Source organism: Lepidochelys kempii, chromosome 1 (genome assembly GCF_965140285.1).
Source record: "Lepidochelys kempii isolate rLepKem1 chromosome 1, rLepKem1.hap1, whole genome shotgun sequence".
In the NCBI taxonomy this organism is placed as follows: Eukaryota; Metazoa; Chordata; order Testudines; family Cheloniidae; genus Lepidochelys; species Lepidochelys kempii.
In genome coordinates, this window is record NC_136380.1 from 267,714,592 (window position 1) to 267,742,223 (window position 27,632).

Here is a 27,632-nt window from a genome sequence, read left to right on the forward strand (position 1 = left end):
GGAAACAGTTCCAGCCCCAGGAGACTCACAGATATCAGCGCTTTATACCTGGGCCCCAAGACCTGCTGAGAAAAAGGGGCAGGAATTAGAGAAGGCGACTTCTCTGTGGCATCAGGTTCCCCTCAACCAGTGGTCCAGTCTAACTAATTTTGGCGGGTTTGTCGAGAGCAACACTACCTACAGACCTATATTCCTATTTGTACCTTTGCCAGTCATCTATCCAACTTCCTTCATGCTTGGAGTCACATCACATTGCATCAGTGGATCCTAAGTACAGTGGGTCTAGGATATTCCCTTCATTTTTTTTTCTACACCCCCTTCCCAATCCCTCTTCAGGGACCACTTTCACAAGACCCTTCTTCAGCAGGAGGTCCAATCTCTCCTTCTAGCAGAGGTCATAGAGGATGTTTCTCTGTTTCTCTGGGGGAAGGGCTTTTATTCCCACTATTTCCTTATTCCCAAAACAAAAGATGGTCTTATATCTATTTTTAGATCTAGGGGAGTTAAACAAGTACCTGAAGGAAATAAAGTTCTGCACAGTTACCCTAGCTTTCATTATTTCTTTCCTGGAACAAGGGGATTGGTATGCTGCCCTCAATTTACAGAACATTTACTTCCATACAGAGATCTGTCCAAACCACTGCAAGTTTCTCAGGTTTGTAGTGAATGGAACCAACTACCAACTCACAGTACTTCCATTTGGCCTATCCACAGCCTGTAGTGTTTTCACAAAGTGCATGGCAGTGGTAGCTGTGTATATGAGGAAACTCGGAATCCATGTATTCCCTACCTGGATGACTGGCTGGTAAGAGGCCAGTCCAAGTCTCAAGTACTGTCCAGCATGACAGTCATCATCCAGGCCATCTTTAGTGCACTGGGGCTGTTACTTAATCTCAACAAATCATTTCTAAAAACTGTGTACAGAACAGAGTTTACTGGAACACTCATGGATGTCATGAAAGCCAAAGTGTTTCTGCCTCAGTCAAGGTTCCAAGTTGAGGTGTGGTATTGAAACTAAAAGCATATCCCATTACCACAGTGCACACCTCCCTCAGACTCCTGGGGCACACGGCAGCATGTACCTACATAGCACAGCACGCCAGACTACACCTCAGAAGGCTTCAGAGATGGCTAATGTCTATCTATGTCCCCTATTGTATTTCTAGAAAGAGTAATTTGCATTCCAGAGTTAATTTTGTCCTCTCTGGACTGGTGGATAGACTCTCAGAATGTCTGTGTGGGAGTTCCCTTCATTTCTCCGCAACCAACACTTACATTGGCCTCAGACACCTTGTCCCTGGGTTGGGGAGAACACATGGGAACCCTACAAACTCAAAGGTTGTAGCCCTCACAGGATCTGAGGACTCTCATAAAATGTCAGGGACCTCCATGCTATCCATCTAGCCTGTTCGGCCTTCTGCACAAATATTGTGGGGGAAAAATCTGCTAGTGTTAACAGACAGCACAGCAACTATGCTGTATGTAAAGAGAGAGGGAGGGGTGTGTTCATCCCAGCTGTGCTAGGAGGCAATTCTACTTTGGGAGTCTGGCATAACACTCTGTTTACCTCAAAGCTGCTTACCACCCAGGAGACTAAACACGTTAGCAGATCACCACTCAGCACGAATGGTCACTACATCAGGACATGGCCAGGTCCATCTTTCAGCTGTGGGAGACTCCCCAAGTGGATCTGTTTGCCACAAAGGCCCACAGAAAGTGCCATCAGTTTTGCTCAGGGGGTGGGGGTCATAGCCCAGGTTCTTTGATGGACACTTTCCTGCTATCATGGATGAACTCCTTACTATGTATCTTTCCTCCAATACCATTCCTACCCAGTGTTTTGTTCAAGGCCAAGCAGAACCATGCTTGACTCATATTACTAATAGCACTGTCATGGCCTCGCCAACATGGGTTCTCAACCCCACTAGCATTGTTAGCGAGACCCCCTCCCATTGGATCCAGACATAATTTCTCAGGACCCTGACTGTCTGCTCCACTACAACCTACAGCATGGATACAACCTCTACTTGACAGCATGGATGCTTCATGGATAACACCAGTGGAAATGGCTTTTTTGAAAGGCATTCAAGGAAGTGCTTCTGAACAGCAGAAAGCCTTTAACTAGGCATGCTTTCATGGCCATGTTCTATCTGGTCTCAACAGAAGCATGTATCTCCAATGCAGGTTTCCATTAAACATGTTTTGAATTGTCTGTTGCACCTAAAACATCAAAGTCTGACAGTTAGTTCTATTAAAGTACATTTAGTAGCTGTTTCAGCTTTGTACCCTCCAGTGGGTAATAGATTGGTTTTTTCCAAACTCATAACTATACGATTTCTAGAAGGGTTAGACAGGTTATACCCACAGGTATAAGAATCTGTTCCCCTTGTTATACCCACAGGTATAAGAATCTGTTCCCCTTATGGGCTCTCATCCCGTTAACAAAATTAATGGGGCCACCTTTTGAACCTCTCATAACTTGCTCCCTATTCTACCTCTCTATGAAAGTAGCATTTCTGGTTGCAATTACCTCAGCAAAGACAGCGGGTAAATTGAGAGCATTGGTCTCCGAACCTCCTTACACAGTTTTCCATAAGGATAAAGTTTACCTCCACCCTCACCCAAAATTTCTGACAAAGGTGGTTTTCAATTTCCACGTTAATCAGGCAATTTATTTGCCAACATTCTTCCCAGACCCTCACACGCAGAGAGATGAGGAGGAGCTTTTTGCTGCATGTGAGGAGAGTTTTAGCTCTATACTTGGACTGTATCAGGTCCTTTAGTTCCTCAATGCAGTTAATTATTATGTAAAGGATAAACTGGTTTCCACTCAGAGGATTTCTTCCTGGATTTCCTCTTGCATTTGTTTGTGCTACCAGTTAGCTAAAGTCATGCCACCTCCTAGAATATTGGCTCATTCGACTAGCATGCAAGTAGCTTCAGCAGCTTCCCTGGAGTAAGTACCTATGTGAGTCATTTACAAAGTGGCGACCTGGTCATCAGTTCACATATTTGCTACTCATTATGCCATTTACCATCAGTCGAGGAACAATGCCAGTTTTGGACAGGGTGTTCTAGAATAGCTGGTCATGTAGACTCCGAGTCCACCTCCACGTTAATCTGCTTGTAAGTCACCTACAGTGGAATGGACGTAGGCAATGACTTGAAGAAAAAAAACAGTTACCTACCTTTCTGCAACTGTTGTTCTTCCAGATGTGTTGCACATGTGTAGTCCATGACCTTCCCTCCCTCCCATCTCTATCAGAGTCTATCCAGTAAATGGTAAGTGATGGCACAGGGTGCTCAAGCTGCCCTGATGAGTATCGCAGAGAGAAAAAGTTATTTGACAAGGTGCGCACACACCTACAGTGGAATGGACATGTGCAACAAATCTCAAAGTTACAGAAAAATAGGTAACAGGTTTTTCCCCCCATGTTTTATGAAGCACTGAGATCTATGAATTAAAAGTGCTATATAAGAGCTAAGCATTATTATTAATTATTATTATTTTATTTTAAATTACTACCAAAAACTGATATTTTAAAAGCATAAAATTAGAAAGAACACACAAGCCTCAGTATGGCAATTTTCCTTTTATAATTGCTATTCTATTCCAGAGATCAATGTGATATAACAGCATGAGAAAAAAGTGCCATAATCCCTATTGCTTTTCTCTCTTCAACAAATTCATTTTTGACAGCCTATAAACGTAGCCACTGGATGGCAGTGCTTTACATGGAATTTCAATATCAGTTTCAACAGTTTAATAAGTCTCATGAAGGTGCTCATCAGATTAAAACTGCCATCCAAATACTAGGCTAGCACTTATTTGAATTCCATGTTTGTTGCACTGACAAAAATTGAACTGACAGTCATATTACGGAGAGGCTACCGCCTCTGCATTGTTAAGGTTGAGACTTGCTTTCTATTATAAGCCCAGCTTTGACTCTCACCTCTGAAATTCTCAAAAAGGCTCTTTTCTATTTCAAATGTCATCTGTGCAGTGGGTGGCAAGCGGAGAATTTTTGCTCAACTTTCAGATAATTTGGACAAGCTAATTATTTTTTGATTTTTAGGTTCCTGAAAACCTGTATTATGTTTTGAAAATTCCTCTGATACTTCTTTGCCACATCTTTCCTCAAAAATGGCTTCTCTGAGAAGCTTCATATAAAACTTATTTGAAAGACCTCAAAGAGGTCAAGTGCATGGGATCAATTTTGAGACAGGAAAAGGCATATTTGTCAAAACTGGAGGTGAATTTGCTCCAGCCAAGTTGAGGTGCAGGCTCTTTTGTGTTGGGTCTATTGAGGACATTTAACAATCAAGTTTTACTGGCATGAATGTTTGCAGAAAATTAATTCCAAAGTGGCCTGCGTAAATATTTGCAGTACACATTTTTTTAAAAATGTTTTCATGTCAATATTTGTGCTAGAAGCACTCACACACTCCTCTTGTCAGGGAACGGAAACAATATCAATCATGATTTATTAGACAAATCACAACTAACCAACATAGCTCAAACGGGAAATGTTGGACACTTCCTGAGACTGTATACCATCAATCCACAGAGTAAAAAAACCTTAATACTCACAAGGTATCAGAGGATAATTTCAAATAAGAAATTTCAGAAAAATCATGCTCTGTGTGAGGAGATTCCATGAAAGGAAAAGAGGCTAAACCTACTGAATAAATTGTTACTTTGTTCTACCCACCCAGCTCCCAGATCCTGACTCAATATCTGCTCCTGTAGTCTTCTCCTGACTCCTGCATATCATGCTAGGGCTGGCATACACCAGCTGAATCTTCGTTCCCAATAAACTCCTCTCAGACATATGCTCAGTTCCAGTGACTGTGTCAGTCATGGCCACAGGAGACACATCACCACTGTCCTTCCCCTTCTACCTGAGTCAATTCAGCTTCTCTAAACCCCTCTCCCTGAGGAAACAAAGTCCCACTGAGGGCATTATCTCCTGAAAATATTTCTTAGTGCTGGGACGATTCAGGGATGAATTTCCCTCCCCCTCACACACATATTGAGGGGGAAAGAAAGAAGCTCTCCTGCACCTCCATATACTAGTCTCATCCTCCTACTGGTAGCAACCGTGTCTCCATGTTATACCTTCAGAATACACAGGATGCAGATGCTGCAGTATTCCTCCTGCTGTGAAAAATACAACTCTTCCTCCCCTCCTCCCTGGTAGTGGTGCAGTCTTCAAATCCACTCCTTGGGCTATGGCTGTGAACTTCTTAAAGCCCTTAGAAAATGTTCCAATCCAAAGATAGCATTTTTTACATAGCAGGTAAGAAAGGGACAAAGAAGGGGAAAATGGAATCTGGTCTCAGTACTGGGCAGAGTTAAAATTATTGAGATGTCCCCACTGCTTTTTCACACTGTTGAGTGTTTGGGATTGAAGTTTAGACTTAACTCTGAATTCCCTGGGTTTCTAATGGCTATTTTTGAGAACTAGAATGTTCTTGTAAAATATTTTATCCTTGTTACTGATAAGTTCTCTCAAGCTTTACTTCAGCTTAACACCTTTTTTTTTTTGGTCTGGGAATTGCACAAGACTTAATGTGCTTTGTTACTATGTAAAACTAAATTCACAGGGCTGAATTCATAGTTGAACAACCCATTTCAAATTTGCAGCTTCCATTCCTCCCCCCCCCATCATTAAGGATGATGCGTCACAAAAAGCATATAAAATGCAGTAACATAAAATGAGGGAGAAAAAACAGTTTGTGGTACAGAAAATAAATTAGACTTACGTTGTCTAGTCCTTGCTGAGAAAATGAGCTTACACAGTTCTAGCAGTAGCATAGTGATAACATTTGCATGGTTTCTGCGCATCAGCATTTCCATGACTAAACCCTTTCCTTCAGGAGTTTGTAACTTCAGTGTGAACATTTGTTTTGGCATGAAGTTTGTTTATCAGTTTATATTTGTATGCATGTACACGTGTATATCAAACTAAGTATTTAAAAGGGGAAAAAGCATGCACTTAAATGCTTAGCTATGTATTAAGCTGATTTAAAACACATGGTTTTCTTACAACCCTAAGTGTGTTAGCTTAAGATTCTGTATGACATAGGTATTACAGATTCTTACCATAAAGGAGTTTTTGTTGGCAGGTTTATGTGATGGCTTTTGTGTTCTGGTTCTTGGCTGCCACTGATAAAGTAGGTCACTCAGCCCCTAGAAAATGGGTAGGTCTCACAAGCCCTCTCTCTGGCTGGTTGAGGAACAACATTGATTAGCTCCAAGAGAGTTTTTTGATTCATCATGGCAAGGAGGATTGTAAGAGCTCTAAACTGTTGTAAACTGGTGACAACGAGCATCTCAGGGTACATTTTACCCTGTATAAGGTGCATGCAAATGGGTTGGGGGAGCACAGGAAGAGGGTGTATGGAACCTCACCTATCTTAGATGTACCTATGCACCTTTGCAGCAGCAGAGCACTGAGGAGACCTTTAGGATGACGGCCTTGCTTCTCTGACAGTCCTTCTAAGGGGTGTGGCTTGACAGTTAGGGGGTTCACCTCCACAGTCATAGTAATGTTCCCTCTGCTGGCCACTCACCAGGCTATGTGGGGTTCCAATCCACTGGATCTGCATTCTCTAAGCTTCCCTGGATCTTAGTAGACTGCAGTATTGTTTCTTCCCTTGGCCTCTCTGACATGTCTCTTGGGCACACACCCTGTCTGTCACTCCTTCACGCCCTAGGCCCCCAGGATCAGTGGTTACCCCTCAGTCTTCCCAGTATCTGAAGCACACTCTGTCCCAGAACTCCAGCGGTGTGGGCACTCTGGGTAACTGTTTAATTCTTCAAGGACATGTGATAGTGAAAAGCAAACAGACCTATAGGTTTTGTAAAGGCTTCTAGACACCATTACATTTTACGTAGAGATAACACAAGAAATACACTGATCTAGACAAAATAATAAACACATCTGTTTGCATTTCCCTGCCTCAGTTTCCTCACCACTCTTTGGGCTTAGAACAGAGTCCTCTGAGGAGTCCAGGATTCCCTCCCCCGCCAGCACATGTCCTCTTTTCGGAATCATGGAATCTGTCTGCCTCCTCTAGGACTGTTATCTGTGGGACCAGCCGAGGAAGAAGTAAGCTAAGTGTATATCTTACTAGCAACGTTAAAGCGCTGCCCCGGCTGTGTAGTCATGGCACCAGTACTGGGAGAGAGCTCTCCCAGCACTATAAAAAAACCCCACCCCCATGAGGGGCGTAGCTCCCAGCACGGGTACACTGTCTACACTGCCACTTTACAGCGCTGAAACTTGCAGCGCTCAGTGGTGTGCTTCATCACACCCCTGAGCGAGAAAGTTGCAGCGCTGTAAAGTGGCAGTGTAGACAAGGTCTAAGAGGATACCCCTGCTATGAAAGCGTACCTATCTTTTTCTCTCTCCTGCCCAAACTTCCTTTTCCTGCTCTGAGCGTCCCTCAAGTTTATATGTTCCGCCATCAACACCTGGTTCCTTTGATCTGCTGCTGGGGATGTTCCCCCAACCATCCTATTGTTTCGTCTGGGCCAGGTCTATTCACCAGCTAATAGCTGCTCAATGACTGTCTCTTTCCAAGACAGACTTGCAGGCTCCATTCCTCTCTGTCACCATCTGTTGGAATTTCACTTCCACATGGAGGTAAAAAGACAACAGAGAAGGCGACTAGCCTGACAACCTAACTGGAGCTTGCAGCTTGATAAAGATACATACAGAGAGTTCATAATCTCAAACTGGAATTCATAAATGGTACACAGATTCCCCCAAACAGCCACAAAGGGATAGCCAGTTACCTATCCAGGCGGTGGATATCCTGCGGTGTACAGCCTTTGCTGGCAGAGGTCCACATCACTTCTTCTCAATGTCCCACACATTGGCCCTCATCATTGGCACGGAGGATGGCACTGGGATTCTCTAAGGAGCCAGCACTGCTCTGATGCCCCTTCATGGCTTAATCTGTTAGGTCAGGATATTAACCTTCATAGTACAAAAGATTAAAAATTCCCTATGATCCAGTAACAATAAGAGGTTCTGAAAGAAAGAAAAATGAATGAAGTTAAATTATATTTTAAAGTGGGGAAAAAAGGGTTTGGAGAGAGTTTCACGTATACATCCCAATACCTACCTTACTGGAAGCTGCTCTGCACTGTTTTTCAGATCTGACTAATTACATTTGGCTGGTACATTCCATATTTGTGGGCCCCTATAGGGAAAATGGAACATGGCGTGGGGAGGGGCTTGGAGCGAGGGGCTGGCCAGGGGCAATGGGGCATGGTCCGGAGGGGGCAGCCCTGTTCCACATAGTGTGAGGGCACTGTTTACAAACTGGCAGTCACCAGATGCGCACTGGCCGCCCCCAGCCAGCACCCCTTGGACCAACTATGCCCAGCATCCCCCGCAAATGCACAGTGCCCTGAATACCCCCCCGTCCAGTGTCCCTCCCACCCTCAGCCCCACCACAACTGCCGAGTACTGCACACAGATACCCCACTGTCCAGCACCTCAACCCACACAGATCTCCCCCACCCCCACTGCCCAGTACCCTTCCCCACAGCCCCCCCAACTACACAGCCCCCCAGACTCCCAATGCCTAGCACCCCAAAATATATAAACCTCCCCCACTGCCCAGCACCTCCCACTCCTCGCATCCTCCCCACAGACCCACTCCCCCATGCCCTGCTGAACCAGCGCAGAGGAGGGATCCCCCCTCTTAGCACAGCGCTGGGGGCAGAACAGCTGAAGCTCAGGAGCACAGAGCGGCCCCATCCTCCGGGGCCCCACCCAGGCCTACCCGCCTGGAGTTGATGGTGTTCACAGTGGAGGAGGCGTTTCCTTGTATGGGCCGGGGTGGGGGAGGCAGCCTCCAACTTCCCCAGCCTGCCGTTTCTGCAGAGCAGTAGGGAGAGGCGGGCCCCACCCCAGGGAGCCCGAAACGGACGGTCACTGGCCCACAGTGGCAGCAGATGAAGGCTCCTCTCTGCGCCCAGCTCCGCCAGTAGCTGCCTGCCAATGACGGGAGCAGAGGGGAGCCCTTAGCCAGCTGAAAGGAGCAAGCAGTGGGCAGGGGGAGAGGTCAGGGGGTGGGGAGGAGCCAGGGTGTAGAGAGGAGACAGCTTGTCTAGGTGCAGCACAAGTGGAGCGGGCCGGGGCCCCTTTTTTGCATGGGCCCAGCCCCATGACGCCACTGTAAACCCAGTACTGAATGGAGGGAAACATTGTACAGTTGCAGTAACAGAAACAAGATTTAAGAAGTGAGATTTATTAGACTTCAGGCCTGGCCATTCAGATCAAGGTAGAACATTGTATGCTGGGACCTGAAATCATGGCAGGTGACACATCCATGATAATACATGCTACACTAGGCTTCATTTTATGCCAGTTAGGTCCCCCACACTTAATTTGACGCATATGAGTAATCCTACTGAAGTCAATGGGACTACTCATGTGCTTAGAGTTAAACACATGGGCAAATCTTTGCAGGATTGGACCTACAGATCACTGAGCTCCAGCCACTAGGCCAATACACGCCTTTAGTTGGATAAAGTTGGGCAGCTTTGTTGTGCACAGTGTGCCAAATCCTGCATTCTTTACTCAGCCTCCTACTGAAGTCTCTGGAGATTTGCTTGGGTAAAGAGGGCAGGATTTTGCCTAATATCTGTCTCTCAAAATGCAGCAAATGAGGCAAAGTGCCCACTGATCTTCACAGTGAATTAGTCTGCAAGAATATATTGACAAAATACCCTCTTTGTTCCATTACATAATAAAGTAAATCCCCAGCAAGGCAATGAGGCTTAGGATACAAAGATTCCAATTAAAACCAAGAGCTTTATTCATTAAAGTTGGACTTTACTCTAGGACAGAGTGAAACAGATAGTTAAATAATACAAATAAATAGTACAGATAGAGTACAGGTTTCAGAGTAGCAGCCGTGTTAGTCTGTATTTGCACAAAGAAAAGGAGGACTTGTGGCACCTTAGAGACTAACCAATTTATTTGAGCATAAGCTTTCATGCATCCGATGAAGTGAGCTGTAGCTCACGAAAGCTCATGCTCAAATAAATTGGTTAGTCTCTAAGGTGCCACAAGTACTCCTTTTCTTTTTACTGATAGAGTAGTTAAATGAAAGCTGCAGGCCTGGAAAATGTTTTTATTTAGTCAGCTATCAGAAGTCCGTGGGCATGAATTCCTGATCAATAATATTTATTATTACTGTCGCAACTAATAACACTGATTCCAGAATATCTAATTGCGTTTGAAAATTAGAAATTAACACCTCAAATGAACACAATATAAATATTTCATGGGATAATAAAGCTTCCTTAGAAGGAAGACTTTCAAATATAATGTGGCCAAATAAATAAGTGGTTCAGAAATACTGTGTAGAATAATAACAGTATTTCTGTGCCTTGGCTTTTTGGGTGCTGCAAAGTCACCTAGATATACGATTGGCTGATTAGAAAATGCAGCATATGTTTCATTCGCTGTGATCACCATTAAAAAAATACCACATTTGCCAATATTAATCACACCACAGAATCTGAGATATTGCATTTATTGCCCATTTTACAGGGAAACGTTGAAGTAGCTCAGATAAATTTTGGAAAATGTGGACTTATTTATTAATTTGTAGTGTTCTTACAAATATACTGAGATAACTGTTACAGAATCTTAAATCCAAATGCCCAGCAAATAAGGAGAAGCAGAGCAAGAGTGACAAAAACAAATGAGACTGCAAGATGATGTTTTAGATACAAATACTGTGCACACTGCACACACAGAATGTGTAACATGCCGATATAGGAATCGCCAGACCAGTGATCCATGTAGCTTACTATCTTGTCTCTGACAGTAGCTGAACCAGATGCTTCAAAGAAAGGTGGAAGAATCGCTGTGCAAGACAATTTTGGAAGAATCAGCCCAAAGGGGAAGTATCTTTCTTACTCTCATTGGTTAACAGGTTTCAGAGTAACAGCTGTGTTAGTCTGTATTCGCAAAAAGAAAAAGAGTACTTGTGGCACCTTAGAGACTAACCAATTTATTTGAGCATGAGCTCACGAAAGCTCATGCTCAAATAAATTGGTTAGTCTCTAAGGTGCCACAAGTACTCCTTTTCATTGGTTAACAGTTTGCTTATGCTCTAAACAAAGACTGAGGGTTATATCCTTTAGATTGCTTTCCCTCTTACAGACTACTTAAGTAAAATATTACTTCTTGGAATACCATAGATTTTGACACTAGTATCTTCTACAATAGTCTTTTATATGCAGAGGTGGATTTAAGGAGCATCATCCTTGGCAATTGCCAGCTAGGGTCCCCTGCTGCTAAGGTAAACAAAGGACTGAAAGCTTTTGCTGTGCTCCAAGTCTTTGATCTTTAGAAGCTACCCTAGCTGAGGAGCAGCTGCTCTACTGCAGGCTCCCCTAGTCCTTCCCCCTCCTCCCTGTGGCCAGTTGCCAAAACTTCCTCTGCCCCATCCAGAGCTAACACAGACAGCAGGGAAGGAGTGCAGCAGCTGCAGTACATACTTTTTCCTTCAGCCTGATAAGGCACTGTGGGCAGTGACAGTAGATTAGAAATACCTCACGTGCCAAGCCCGCAACTCTGGTCCTAAAGCCTGGAGCCAGGTGTCAGGGAAGAGACCAGTGGCATTTGGTTAAAAAAACAAAAGACGAGGTGGGTAAACTAACCTTTTTGGTGTTCCAGGCAGGGCAGTAGTATGGTAGGCACCAACGGGGTGCAGTATCAGTAAAAGAATGGTTAGTTTGTAACAACAATATATGAAGACAAACTACAATGGGTATGGGAACTGTTCGGGTTCAGAAACCAAACTCGAACTTGAGGAAACATTTAGTTTCCATCCAAAAAACAAACAAGTGTTTGGTTTTTGTCGCTTCACCGTCACCACAATAAAAGTAAAGTATGAGAAGTTGTAAAAAAATAGATGTCGTATGCTTTTGATGGTCAGCAAATGTATTCAGTCAGCCCACACATGCAGCACCACTGGAAGGCTTGTTGCAGATTTTTACTTGCATGATTTCCACAACTGATCTGTTACTGAGAGTAACCAGCCAGTTGATAGCACACACATCAGTTGGAGTGGTCGTGCAGCCAGAATTTGCTTGTCACAGGAAAATGCGTGAGTAAACGCCCTATTCCCCAGGTTTACCCATGTTTACCCTCAGCTACCTGTAGCCCACAAAAGCTTATGCTCAGATAAACTGGTTAGTCTTGAAGGTGCCACAAGTCCTCCTGTTCTTTTTGCGGATACAGACTAACACGGCTGCTACTCTGAAACCTACTGGGATAGACACCATGGGAGTGCATGTAGCAAGGAGAGGGGCTCCTTGAGAAAGCCGGAAGGGGCGTTATGGAATAAAAGGGATAGGCCAAAGAAGCTTACCAGAGGACGAGGAGCCTAAGAGACTGGCCCCACTGAAGTCAATGGCAAAACTCCCACTGACGTCAATAGGGCCATGATTTCATTCCCAGAAAGGGAGGAGGCTGAGAAAACCAGAAGGAGGGCAGGCAGGGATTCACACACACAGAGGAATTTATAATCTGGAAGTGTAGTCTGGGAAAAAAAACCCTCAATATGTTAGAGCTGGCTGGCAATTTTTTTTCATCATGGAAAAAAATGTGAGGTTTTCATTGATTTTTTTTCTAGCCTTCAGCAACCTCAACAAAATAGGTTTGGTTATAAACATTTAAAAATTTCTTTGGTTTTCCAGATTGGCTTTTTTAACATATAAAAATACTCAAATATTTGAATTAAACTTCTTTTCAGTAAAAATCTTTTAATCAAAAAAATTTCAGCCAGTGCTCCCATATATTCCCCGTTAAAATCCTGCTTCACTTGGTCTTCTTGCTGGTTTCAGTCCTGAAGAAATAAAACATTTTTGGCAGGGATCCTCCGAAAAGAATTAAGCTGAACATGTTCCTGATCAGTGAACTACAGTCTAAGGCACCAGAGAGTCACAAACTAAACAACTGTACATTCTCAATGGATACTACTCCTGAGGGCACAGCAGCAACCCCTAAATTTCAGATTCAGGCATGATTTTCAAATGAGTCAAGCCTCCCTTGGGTATCATCTCAATTAGTTTTAGAACCTCATCAGCAATCATCTCCAACATAGTGCTCTCTAAATCAAAGATATTGACATACACCAGCCTACATTTCTGAAAATTTTCCCTCAACTTTTTAATCCATTAAAATGTACTGACTTCTGTCAAGTGTCAAATGGCAATTAAAGCCTTTACCAGCTGTGTGTGACAGGAACTTGAAAATCTGCTAAAGTCTCTAACGACAGACTGATTCTGACTGTTGATAGGTTTCAGAGTAGCAGCCATGTTAGTCTGTATTCGCAAAAAGAAAAGGAGTACTTGTGGCACCATAGAGACTAACCAATTTATTTCTTTTTGCGAATACAGACTAACACGGCTGTTACTCTGAAACCAAGTTATTTGAGCATAAGCTTTCGTGAGCTACCGCATCCGATGAAGTGATCTGTAGCTCACGAAAACTTATGCTCAAATAAATTGGTTAGTCTCTAAGGTGCCACAAGTACTCCTCATTCTTTTGACTGTTGATTCAGGTTTCTCAGAGTAAAGAGTAGATTACTGGACATCCACTTTTACTAAAGAGACAGGAGGGTGAGATAATATCTTTTATTGGATCTACTTCTGTTGGTGAGAGAGAGACAAGCTTTTGAGCCACAGAGAGCTCTTCTCTCTCTCACCAATAGAAACAGGTCTAATAAAAAAAGATACTACCTCACCCACTTTGTCTCTCAAATATCCGAGGACTGACGGCTAGAACTACACTGTGTACCCACCTTCATTGAAGATGAGCAGGGCTTGAAGAGGGAGCCCCTTGCAGAGGTTGATTTTGCAGACAACAACTTTGAAAATAAATGGGAGGATTCAAATCACTGGCTTCAGGACTTTCAGAATTTTTAAAACATGTTTTCAGAGAGAAAAACACAACACTCAGTCTGGAGTTCAGGAAACAGCACCCCATAATTGACAACGAGAGAAGAGGAGAGAGTGAGCGTGAACACACACCTATGTAGCAGGGGTTTCTTGGATTTGAGAGACTACTACTACTATTTAGTCTCTGAAAGAGGGTGAAGTCACCATAACTTGTCCAAGAAATAGGTTTATTCTAATGAGTCGGATTATTTTCATAACAAAGTACTTAGAAGGATATTTTTTTACAATAAGGACACAATCTTTAGAGAGCTTGGCGCTAAAAACTCTCAGTACACACTGTAGTGACTTTATGCTACTGAGATGTTAGAGTGGCAGCAGGATCTGAATGATGTCATTGGAGAACCCATAGAATGGTGCTCCAGTTGTTCATGAGCCTTGCCAAGTGAAGCTCTGCAAGGCAGGCAGCTGTACTCTTTTAATTGTCTGCAAGGTGTCATACACACCTATGGTGCTGTATAAATAATACGTTGCCAATGATATAAGAGCTAAAAGTAAATGCTGAAAACTTTTGATACTTTCAGCATTGGCTTCAGCATCTGTCCACACATCTGTGTCCTTTGTTATTCTTCTCTACAAAAGGATTGAACTGCTATTGAGGGCTGAGATGCCCATTCCTTGTAGGAAATAAGGTTAATTATCAGTATATATTGTTCTTTCCTTGTACTGCATCAACAGATCAACACTGTTGGAGCTGTGTGCCCTGCCATGCGAGCCTTGGAATCTTCTAGAGAATTTAAAATGATAAGGAGGATCATACAGTATTCTGGAACTGAGGGTGGGAAAGACCCTGATTCCAAATCATCCCATAGTTCTTCTAGGTACACTGGCTGGGGTGGGCACAGAACCATTTCTCTCCCTGGGCATAAGTTTTTGTAGTAATTACTAGGGTTGAGGTTTTCAAAGCTAACTAGAGGATTTAGTCACACAACTCCTTTTGACATTAATGGGAGCTGTGTGGCTAACTCTCCTAGTCAGCTTTGAAATCTCAACCTAGGCTACATTAGAATGTTAAGAGAATTTTGTTCTTCTGATTCTATTTATTATTACTATTATTATGTGTGTGTGTGTGTGTGCCCACTCACACACAAAGGGCTTGTCCTCAAAATGGTAGACACTGATAAGGAGATGGGCTTATGAAGTGCTTATATTGTCCCACTAAAACATCTCTTTTAGACCAGCATGATTTGAGTTTAATGTGTCTGTGTGAGGATATTCCTTCAAAGTCTGTGCGACTTGTGTAGCATTTACACGAAAGCCCTGCAAAAAAGCAAATAGGCTTAAGGTGTTTCTCATTGAGGGAGCTTCCAATCTACTATGCAAATATGAGAGACCCAACTAAAGAGTTTCAGAGGCTGCTCACTCAGTCTACACAACAGCTTGTGGTGTGTTCTGACCCTGCAGTGTAAGGTCGGTGGAAGAGTCCACTGGTGTCTCTACCTTCCAATTCTCTTTTCCAGAGAAATGTTGAAGCCACCTTATCTCCTCCAACTCTGGAGAGAAGAAATGTGAGTGGTTACCTATGTATAAATCCTCCTCCTTTCAGTAATGTTCTTTTCTCCACAGGTACCAGCTGAAATTTATCCATACTCCTGGAACCTAAACAATTGCCTTCCCAATGAGGACACTCTTGTTTGCATAAATGGGATCAATTGGTCACAGCAGGTTATGTAGTGCCAGCAGCTGCCTCTTGTCAGGCAACCTTAGTGGTTCCCAGTCCCTGCCAAATGTAAGGCTGAGACACAAAGCATTTAAAGAACTCACATTCTTTCATAAGTAAACTGAGGAAACCGAGTACTGTATGGCTAATCATGTTTCTCTTAAACCAGAGAAGGCGACACTAAATACTTGCAAGAGTGAGTGAAAGAAGTTGAAGTACTAAGATTCTTTCCAGTTCTACTCTTATGCAACAAAACATTTGAGCACATATTTTATTATTTACAATCCACTATAGATGGTTTATAATTTTGAGCCCTGTTTAATTTTCTTTTGATGGGTATTTTTATAACACATCCAAAAATTTTACCTGGTGGATTAAACTGTGAGTCAATCCACCGAAAAAGAATAGAGTAGGAATTTTAAGAGAAAAAAAAAAGTAATAGAGTACAGCAAATAATTCATAATGACTAATTTGTCAGATTTCACCTCCTTTTCTATTTGTGAACATACCATGAGATTTTCACATTTGTTTTTTAAAATCAGTTGAACATTTCTTAAAAAACCTTTTCTCATATTTGAATAACTCTCAAAGATATGCTACAAATATTTGAACTTCTATATTCATCCCATGTTGGTTAGTTACATTAATATAATATTGTTTCTATTCCCTGATTGGGTGACTTGTATAGCGAACCAAACCAACACAAGTTGAGTATTACAATCAAATATGAAATTTAAAATTCAATTTTCTTAAATATTTGAGCATTCAAAGGTGAAAAGTAACTTTTGGTGAGTATGTGTGGAAGTGAAGCTTGGCTGCATTAATGTCTGCAAAATGCAAACATGAAAGGTTGAATCAAAATTAGTTTCCAATGATTATTAATTATGATTACTAATGATTTATATTGCAGTATCTCCTAGCAGCCCCACCCCACTGCAACAGGCACCATACAAACATAACTGAAAGATACGCTTTGACCCAAATAGCTTAAGTTCTACCTATAAAACCAGAGGCAAGAGATTTAGAATAAATGTTCATTGAAATTTTCTGTCCACTATTTGCTCAGCTGTAATAAGTAGCACAAAACTTTACTGATCTGGAAAGTTAGATTTCATGTCACCATAGTATAGGTCCAAAGACAGAGAAACTAGAAAGTTTTAACGCTGTCCTAACTTCTGCAACTGCGTAGCTTCTACCAAATAGAGAAAAATCCCACATTCAAGCTCTTGTGATGCCTTAAGAATTAGTTGTGCTGTTGATATATTGTAATTCATTTTCTGTAGAGGGATCTGTAGGTTTGGAGAATAAAATATATACAGTGTCATATAACTATCTTGAAAAGCTATTAGTTTTAGAAATATTACATTCATTTTCTTTGTCATAGATGTTTTATATAGATAGAAAAACTGGGCAAACATTGGTAAAACTTTTTAGTGACTACTAATTCAATTCTTTCAACCAATATGTTTTTGACTGTTTGAAAGCCGTTGGCTAAAATATTCATTAAAATGAACATTTCAAGCCCTGATTTACTAGCAGGATTGTTTATGGAAGCAGCAAACTTTAAACTAATATGGATGAATATCTGGGGGAAGCTAATTTTGCATTCACAAATGTGAATAATTAAACCAAAAACATGATTCTAAGAGTTATGATCTGCACTTATGGCATAGAAATGTATCATATGAACGACGGGTCTAATCAAAACAGCTAGAATTTTGAATTAAAAAAAAATCCCTACTACAGATAACTCATTACCTGAATTGCAGACCAAGAATGACAGGAATTATTCAACATGTTATTTCAAATAATGAATACATTCAAGAAAACTGCAATCAGCTCAGAAACAATTTCTAAATAGTAAGAGAGGCAAAATGTGTCACACAGAGTTATTATAAATTATTTGTTCAGCTCTTGTAGATAAACTAGTTTAGTAGCAGTTTAGTACATAGAAGGGAGATCAGTATGAACTTTTTTTGGCGTCAGATAGATGAAAAACTACTAACGGATTCACACACAAGCAGCAAAGCTAGAGAAAAGCCAAGTTCCTAAAGCATAGTAAGACAACAAACAAAGAAGGACACAGCACAAGCTAGTGGCTACAGTAGAGGCTGGGAGTCAGGGGATATAGGATCTGATTCAGCTCCCATCGAAATCAGTGGCAAAACTCTCAGTTTTAATAAGGCAAGATTAAGCCCATAAAGTCTGGTGTCCACTTTGCCACTGACTTACTTTGTGACTTTGGGCAAATCACTTAACTTCTCTGAGCCTCAGTTTACCGATCTAAAAATGGCTATGATAAAGCCAGTGGTTCTTTGTGGGAGTGTGATTAATGATTCAAAAGTAATTGAGGCCCTTGGATTAATGTATTATTGTTAATAAAGCAAAATGATAAACAGCACTGTGATGGGGTATACCAACCCCACACTGGACAGAAAGGGTTCAAAGACAATACTGGACCCAGCTAGCCCCGCCCCTCCAACCCTGCAAAGCATGCTCATACTGAAGACAGGGTAGAAAAGGGAGCAATGTAGCTCAGAAGGGGGACGCTGGGGTGGAGTGCAGACCTACCCTGCAGGCTCCTGCAAAAGGAGTTAGCGATGCCTCTCTGAGACACCAAGGACTGTATGCTGAGCCTGGTCAGGGCTGATGGTTTGGTTTCCCTTTTATATTGTCTTTCTTTTTTTTTTTTTATTAGGGACTGGAAGTGGAAAGAGCAGTGGTAGGAAGTGACCCAGGGAGGGTAACGCAGAGGGTCCACAACCCTCCCTAGAGGTCAAAGCTGCTGACTCTCCTAGGGCCCTGGGTTGGAGCCTGGTGGAGTGGGTGGGCCTGGGCTCTCCTACCACTACCCCAACCCCAGGTGATATGCTAACCACTAGGCCAACCAGCCTACTAAGGACCCTACTACAGGCTCCCATTGCAAATACCTTCTGTTTGCGTTGTTTTGTTGCATAGTTTGTTTTGTTTCCTTTGGTAATTCTTGTAAGTGTTACAAATAAACTTCTTTTCTGTTTCAAAAAAAACCTTCCCTGTTGGGAAACGGGACGTCCCTCGCTTGCTCCTCAGCTATCTGCTTTCTATTCTTTTCTAAAGCCCCCTGGCCTGGATTTTTCTTACTTTTTGAGCCTGCCTTAGTCCGTCCCCCCCGACTGGGCCAGACGCTTTTTTGTTTTGCTTTGTTTTTTTGCCATTTTTTTGCTGCCGTTGAGTGCTGGTCGGCTGCCAGCTTGCCGCCAGCACCTCCCCCCCATGCCTGCTCCCGGGCGCAGCTATTTGCCTTAGCTGAAACCCCCGGAGGAGGAGGGGAAGATTGCTGACCCACTATCCGGAAGGGGGAGTGGAAGCCCCCAGACCCAGCCGTTTTGCTGGCAGCTCGGAATTTACTTCTTATCTCTGCAACATTCTCAGCATGCCGGAAGCCTTGGTACAAAGCCAGCAGAGCTGGAGAAGAAGAAGATAGCAGACAGAAGAAATCACCCAGGGAAGCTACAAATCATCGTGGAGAGGGCCGTAAGACTGAGTAATTTTTTGAATTATACTCTCGTGGGGGGGAGCTTGACTATGGCTTAATTGCGTTTGTGGCGGCACAGGGGGTGTGGCACGGAGCTGCCCCCCGATCCATCGGTGCCCCCCCAACATTATTACAACTGTCACGGCCCCCCCGCCGTCTGCCCCTGCTGGCAACCTGCCATCTGCCTCGGATCCAGCTGTTTGCTTTGAACTTTGCCTTTCGGACTGGACATAACAGCCGACCAAACGAGACTCTTTGGACAAACGTGCATGGGTCCACACACCCTCCCCCCCCAGACCACAGCTTGCCCCTATCACTGGACCCTGATTCCTGTTTTTCCCCCCTTCCAGTCCAACCCATTTGGTACCCCCCCCCCCCGCCTGCAGCCCAGCAGGGAGGAGCGGTTAATCTGCTTCCCCCTCCTCCTTCCAGTGTCTCCCAGTCTCTCCCTGCTCACAATGGCGGGGAATGAGAGGGGCAAGGCCCCTTTACCAATATTAGTTGTTCCTCCCCTACCTCCCCCCCTACCCAATCCCTGAGCCCCCCCCCACTGTCAAAATACATGCCACCGCCGGGGCACCGGCAGCAGGAGGCACCGGGGCGATTACTGCCACTGCTACGTCCACCGCCCCCCCAGATTCTAGGAACCCCCCTATCTGGCCGAAAAGGCCAGGGCGGGAAGAAAGGAAAGGGCCCCGCTAAAACCACTAGGCCCTCCATGGCAGGGGCTGCCCCCACCACTGTGGCCTTGTCATCGACCGTGGCGCTCCCCCCCGCTGTTCCCTCCACCAGCTCTGCGAACGTCCCTCCCCCGGCCCCCAGGACGTATGCCCAGGCGGTGGCAGGCTCCCCCCTGCCTGCCGCCTCGTCATCTCACCCACCCACTCCCTCCGCTACCATCACCAGCGGCCGGGGCCCCTTCCCCACCTTGACCAGGAGGCACGGTGTCCGTTGCCTCCCGGTGCCCGCCTCTCCCGCCATGTGGAGACATACGTGCAGGCGTTGGCGAAGGTGGTATGACCCACGGCTATTGTGGCAGCCTCCAAAATGTATGGGAAGGTCGTTTTTTTCTTAGCTTCGGAGGCTGCCGCCCAAGAGGCGGTGGAAAAGGGCCTGGCGGTGGGGGGGGGTGTTTGTCCCCCTAGAGCCGCTAGAAGACCTGGGCGTTCGCCTCGTCCTCACCTCCGTTCCTCCCTTTTTACTCAATGCTGCCTTGTTACCTGCTCTCTCCACCCTGGGGAAACTTGTCTCTGTCATCAGCCCTCTCTCGTTGGGCTGCAAGGACCCCACCCTCTGTCACGTCCTTTCGTTCCGCCGGCAAGTGCAGCTTCTACCGCCGGCGGCAGTGCGTGATGGAGAGGCGCTCGAGGGGTCCTTCCTAGTCCCCTACCAAGGAGCCCGCTATCGGGTCTTTTACTCCACCGGAGAGGCCCGGTGCTACCTCTGCCGCTCAGCGGGGCATGTCCGCAGAAACTGCCCTTTGGCCCAGGAGGAAGGGGCACCCAAGACCCCCGAGACCTGGCAGGACATCGGCCCCGTCGTTGCCGACGCCCCTGGCCACCCGGCACCTGAAACCAACCCTCCTCCTACTCGATCCGCTGCTGCTCCCGTCCGGGCCCAAGAAATACCTTTCCTACAACGCCCAGGCGAGCAAGGGAGTCTCACCCTTGCTATTACCAATCTGGTAGAGCCTATGGAGGAAGGTGTGGCCAAGATATTACCAGGTATAGGAGAGGGCCCGCCCCAAGGAGAACCCCCCACCCCTCATGCTGCCTCACCGTTACCCCCCCGAACTCCTGAACCATAGCCTCCGCCCCCCGACACGACCCCTGCTAACCAACCCCCAGATGACGCTATGGAGGGCTGGACCCTAGTCCAGGGGAAGCGAGGCAAGTGGAAGGCTCGAGCTCTGCTGCACCCATCCAATGCGGAAGTCCCCAGGAAGACCAGGAAGGGAGGCACTGATATTGAGCCTTCCGCTACGGCCACAAGTGAGATCCATCCGCTGGTGTCGGGAGGGGAAGACAGACTGGCATTGGAGGGCAGAATCCCCCCTCCATGAGAGACCCTCCCCTCCGAGACCCCTGAGGAAGCTCCTTCTGCCCGGATACCACCCAAACCCCCCGCGAACCCCAAGGCGATCGTTGAGGCGGGCCCTAGAGGAGAGGCCCCTGGGGTAGCAGGAGTTGGCCTCTCCTCCATGTATGTGGAGATTGAGGCCCTAGATTTGACCCCGGTCACCCAGGGAGAGGATGATCTACTGCCGGCTGGCCTCGATCTGGGTAACCTCACCCCAGCCCCCCTTTCCCCATGCTCCCTCCCCCTAATTGCCTTCCCGGGCGAGCGCCCCGCAGAAGGTGGTCCACCACCTGATGCCATGGCTGTCAGGACCACCACGGAGCCAGCACCTAGCGTCACTGGGAGCCCCCTCCCTTACCCCTTAACCCTCGACTCTGCTCAGGAGGCACCTTCTTTTAGTTGCTCGCCTCCTGAAGCCCAGAGCCTTACCTCTGCCCCTGTCCCTGCCCAATTCATCTCCTCCTACAATGCTATTGCCGCCCCTGAGGTTATTTCTTTCCCACCTTCCGTAGATCCCCCCCAGGGAGCAGCCTTTGCACTTTTTAGTTGCGACCCATTAGGAGTTGCACTTTTTCCCCCGCCATCCCCTTCCATCCCAAGGCGTGAAATGGATTTAATAACCCCAGCCTGTCAGACGCCCTGCCGGTGGTCCGCATCCTGCCTACCCGCCTTAGCGGACCACGAGGCTGTATTAAGAGCCCCACCAGGGAACACCCCGGAAATCGTAATCCCACCCCCCCATGAGCTGCGGCATGCACTACGGAAGTTCCCAGAACACACCCGTGGCGCCCGCAATAGGGTACAGCTAGCTCTTCAGCTATGGGGGGACTTTGATCAAATTTTTCAGGCCACAAGGGCCCTTATAAAGGAGGGCAGGGGGCAAGGAAAGCGCGGTGCTGCGGCCTACGAGCGGGCCCGCAGCTTCTGAAAAGATTTACTCGTCCACGGGATGGGTCACGGGTTGCTGCACAACCCGCCGGGGGCCATGGACACCCCCACCAATAAGAACCCCCCACACCCCCAGCGCTCCGCATGACGCCTCTCATTATTGCAACCTTGAACACCAGGGGCTGTAGGATGGCTCTCCGCAGGTCCCAGGTGCTCTCTTACCTTCGGGAAGGGGGGTACTCTGTAGTTTTCCTGCAGGAGACCCATACGGACCCGACCGTCGAGGCCAGGTGGTGGCTGGAGTGGGGGGACGGGGTATACTTTAGCCACTTCACGACTTGGCAAGCTGGAGTGGCGACCCTGTTCTCCCCCACCCTACAGCCCGAGGTGCTAGGGGTCACTGAGGCCGTGCCGGGCCACCTGCTGCACCTTCGAGTCCATATGGAGGGGCTCGTGGTCAACCTTGTTAACATTTATGCCCCGCAAACGAGCCCGAAGCGGCCACAATTCTATCAGCGGGTGTCCGACTTCCTCGGCACCCTAGATTCGCACGAGTGCCTGGTCCTGGGAGGGGACTTTAACACCTCCCTCGAGGAACGGGACCGCTCAGGGGCCGAGCCGAGCCCAGCCGCCGCAAACATTCTTCGAGGAATAGTTGAACATCATTCCCTAGTGGACGTCTGGCATGACCATCACCCAGACGACACTTCCATGTTCACCTTTGTCCGGGTGGAGGCCCATCGGTCACACCACTCTCGGTTGGACCGTATTTACTTATCCCATTTCCATCTTTCACAGGCCCACTCCTCCGCCATTCAGCCAGCCCCATTCTCCAACCATCATTTAGTCACCATAATGGTCTCCCTCTGTGCAGAGAGACCGGGGCCAGGCTATTGGCACTTTAACAACAGCCTGTTGAAGGACGAGAGCTTCATGACGTCCTTCTGGGAGTTTTGGCTGGCCTGGCGAGAGCAGCGGCATGCCTTTGACCTCGGTGCGGCGATGGTGGGATCTTGGGAAGGTGCGCGCCAAGTTCTTCTGCCGTGACTACACTCGGGGCACCAGCCGACGGAGAAATGCGGCGATAGAGCAGTTGGAACGGGAGGTCTTAGAGATGGAGAGGCGCCTGGCTGCCAACCCCAAGGACCCGTCCCTCTGTGGAGCATGCCGGGAGAAGCGGGAGGAGCTCCGGGCCCTCGAGGACCACCGGGGCCCGAGGTGCCTACGTTCGGTCCCGCATCCGCCTCCTTCGGGAGATGGACCGCGGCTCCCGCTTCTTCTATGCCCTGGAGAAAACAAGGGGGGCCAAGAAACACGTCACCTGCCTTCTTGCGGAAGACGGCACCCCTCTGACGGCTCCGGAGGAGATGTGTGGGAGGGCCCGTGACTTCTACACAAGCCTTTTCTCCCCGGATCCGACTGATCCTGGTGCTTGCGGGGTGCTCTGGAAGGATCTCCCCACGGTCAGCGTGGGTGACCGAGACCGGCTAGAGCTGCCTCTCACCCTGGCCGAGTTCTCGGAAGCCCTCCGTCGCATGCCCACCAATAAATCTCCGGGCACGGACGGACTGACCGTGGAGTTTTACTGCGCGTTCTGGGACATCCTCGGCCCAGACCTAGTCACTGTCTGGGCTGAGTCCTTGCAGAGCGGGGTCCTCCCTCTGTCATGCAGGCGAGCGGTGCTCGCCTTGCTGCCAAAGAAGGGGAACCTCCGCAATTTACGAAACTGGCGTCCCGTCTCACTCCTTAGCACGGATTACAAAATCGTAGTGAAAGCAATCTCGCTGCGGCTAGGGTCTGTGATGGCGGACGTGATCCACCCAGACCAGACCTATACTGTCCCAGGTCGCAGCATTTTTGACAACCTATTTCTAGTCTGAGACCTTTTGGAACTCGGGTGGAGAGATAGTCTGTCGTTCGCCCTCCTGTCTCTTGATCAGGAGAAGGCGTTCGATAGAGTAGATCATGGGTACCTCCTGAGCACTGTGCAGGCGTTTGGATTCGGACCTCAGTTTGTGAGTTTTCTCCGGGTGCTGTATGCCTCTGCGGAGTGTTTGGTTAGGCTCAACTGGACCCTGACTGAACTGGTCAGCTTCGGGCGAGGAGTGCGGCAGGGGTGCCCCCTCTCAGGCCAGCTGTACACTCTGGTGATCAAGCCTTTCCTCTGTCTCCTCCACAGAAGGATGACAGGGTTGGTGCTGCGGGAGCCACAGCTGCGACTGGTCCTGTTGGCGTACGCCGATGACGTACTCCTCGTGGTCCAGGACCCGGGCGACTTGGCACGAGTGGAGGCATGCCAGGCCATCTATTCGGCAGCCTCCTCTGCCCGAGTCAACTGGGTCAAGAGCTCTGGCTTGGCGGTGGGGGACTGGCGGCAGGTAAGCTCCCTCCCACCCATGCTTCAGACCATCCGGTGGAGTGCGGGTCCTCTGCTCTATCTCGGCGTTTACCTTTCCGCCACGCATCCCTCTCCGCTGGAGAACTGGGGAAATTTAGAGGGCGGGGTGATAGAGCGGCTCCGGGAATGGACGGGACTACTCCGATATCTCTCCCTTCGTGGGAGAGCACTGGTGCTTAACCAACTAGTCCTGTCCAAGCTCTGGTACCGGCTCAACACCCTGGCCCCGGCCCCGGGTTTCCTGACCCACCTCCGGAGATTGATTCTAGAGTTCTTACGCTTCACACCCTTTACACCCACACCCTGGTGTCCCACCCCGATACAAAGTGGCGGGACCTCCTGCCACCCTTGGAGGGTGAGCAACCTCGGTGGGCCAGCCTGTATTCCACCTTGGTCCTGAGGCCCGTCGGGGACATCAGTTGGCGGCTCCTTCACGGAGCTGTGAGCACTGGCGTGTTTCTGACACGGTTTACCCCCATCCCAGATACTTGCCCTTTTTGTAATGTGAGGGTAACCCTGGCGCACGTATATTTAGAGTGTGCCAGATTGCAGCCCCTTTTCCGGCTCCTCACAAATATTCTATTGTGCTTTTGGCTTCATTTCTCCCCTTACCTTTTTATCTATACACTCCCCATCTGTGGCCCCACAAAATCGTGAGACCTCCTGGTTAACCTCCTCCTAGCCTTGGCTAAAACAGCCATTTATAAAACCAGAGAGGGGAGGTTGGCCCATGAATCGTCCTGCGATTGTGGGGCCTTTTTCCGATCCTCAGTACATTCACGTATCCGGGCGGAGTTCCTCTGGGCAGCGTCCACCGACTCCCTTGACGCCTTCGAGGAGCGGTGGGCACTGTCCGGGGTTCTCTGCTCGGTGACCCCATCCGGTTCCCTCCATCTGACCCTTTGATTGAGGGGAAGAGCGAGAGACGCCAGACCCAGCAATTGCCGTTGTGGATACCATCATTACTGTCATCTAGGAGGGGTCCTATAACACAGGGGTGTCTACCCCCCCACCCCTAAACCGCCCACCCCGCAGCCGTGCCCATCTTGCCAGGCACTCTCAGGAGAGGGATAATTGGTGACACTGGGCGCGGCACTATGTAACTCGAGGGGGTGGAAGACCACGAGTGTCGAGGAAGCCCCTCCGCTCTGGGCCCAGGCTAACCTGAACACTTCTCCTTCCTGAAAGCTGCTGTGTTATACCTGCTGTTTGTGTTGTTTTGTTGCATAGTTTGTTTTGTTTCCTTTGGTAATTCTTTGTAAGTGTTACAAATAAACTTCTTTTCTGTTTCAAAAAACAAACAAACAAAAAAAAAAACCTTCCCTGTTACCTTACCCTGGGAAAAGGGACCTACTTAGCCTGCTCTCCTACTGCTGCCCTTTGGCCTGGGCTTTTCGCCCCTGCTTTTGGCTTCCCCCCCAACCGGGCCAGACACTCTCCCCCTTTCTTTTCTTTTTGTTGTTTTTTTTTCTTTCTCTGCTGTTGCTAGAGTGCTGGCCGGCTGCTGGCCAGCTGTTAGCACTCCCTGCCCGCCCTCGGACGCTGCTGCTGCTCCAGTTGAAACCCCCCCTGAGAGAGGGGGGGCCTGCTGACCTGCTACCTGGAGTGGGGGAGTGGAAGGACCCAGACCCAGCCGCTTGCTGTTTGTTTGTGGACCTGTCTCCAGCTGAGAGAATTTCTTATTATCTGCTCTGGCATCCCTGGAATGTTGGAGCTGCGAAAAAGAAAGCCCAGACAAGGAAGGGAAACAGCCGTCTACCGGAGGAACACCGCCCAGGGAATCTACAAATCACTATGGAGGGAGCCCAAGACTGAGTAACTTTCGAACTGTGCTCTCGTGTGGGGGGAGGCCTTGACTGTGTCGTGACTGTGTTTGTAGGGACACAGGGGGTGTGGCACGGAGCTGCCCCCTGATCCATCTGTGCCCCCCCTACACTACTATCCTCATCACTGCCCCCTCCCTCGTCATTGCTGGCTGTTTAACATCTGCCTCTGGACTTAGCTGCTCGCCCTGATTCCACCGTGTGGGCCAGAAGCACCAGCCAACCAAACAGGACTCCCTGGACAAGCGTACGGTGGTTCATGTGCCCCCCCCGAACTGCCCATCCCACAGTCTGTCCCTTTTTACCTGACCTCATCTCCAGTTAACCACCTGCCACTGCCCCCGCTGGGGCATCGGCAATGGAGGGCACCGGGGTGACCTCCGCCGCTGCTATGCCCACTGTCTCCCCAGACTCTAGGAGAGCCCCCCCAGCTGGCGGAAAAGACCAGGGCAAGAAGAAGGGGAAGGGCCCCGCTAAAACCACCAGGCCCTCCGTGGCAGGCGCCACTCCCACTGCTGCGGCCCCGCCACCGACCACGGCGTCCCTCCCCGCTGCCCCCTCCACCAGCTCTTCGGGTGTCCCTCCCTCACCCCCCAGGATGTATGCCCAGGCAGTGGCAGCCCCCCTGCCTGCCGCCTTGTCATCTCTCCTGGCCACCGCCTCTGCCACCATCAACAGCGGCTGGGGCCCCTTCCCCACCATGACAAGGAAGCACGGTGTCCGATGCCTCCTGGTGCCCACCTCGCCCCACGTGGAGACCTACGTGTGGGCGTTGGCGAGGGTGGTGGGGCCCTCAGCCATTGTGGCGGCCTCCAAAATGTATGGGAAGGTCATCTTCTTCTTAGCATTGGAGGCTGCCGCCCAGGAGGCGGTGGAGAGGGGCCTGGCGGTGGAGGGGGTGTTTGTCCCCCTAGAGCCGCTGGAGGACCTAGGCGTCTGCCTGGTCCTGACCTCTGTCCCTCCTTTTCTCCCCAGTGCCGCCCTGTTACCCGCCCTTTCCACCCTGGGGAAACCTGTTTCTGTCATCAGCCCTCTCCCGTTGGGCTGCAAGGACCCCACCCTCCGTCACATCTTTTCTTTCCGCCAGTAAGTGCAGCTTCTACTGCCGTCGGCGGCGCGTGCCGGAGAGGTGCTCGAGGGGTCCTTCCTAGTCCCCCACCAGGGGGCCCATTACCGGGTGTATTTCTCCACGCGGGAAGCCTGGTGCTACCTCTGCCGGGCATCAGGGCATGTCCGGAGGGACTGCCCCTTAGCCCGGCAAGGAGGGGCAC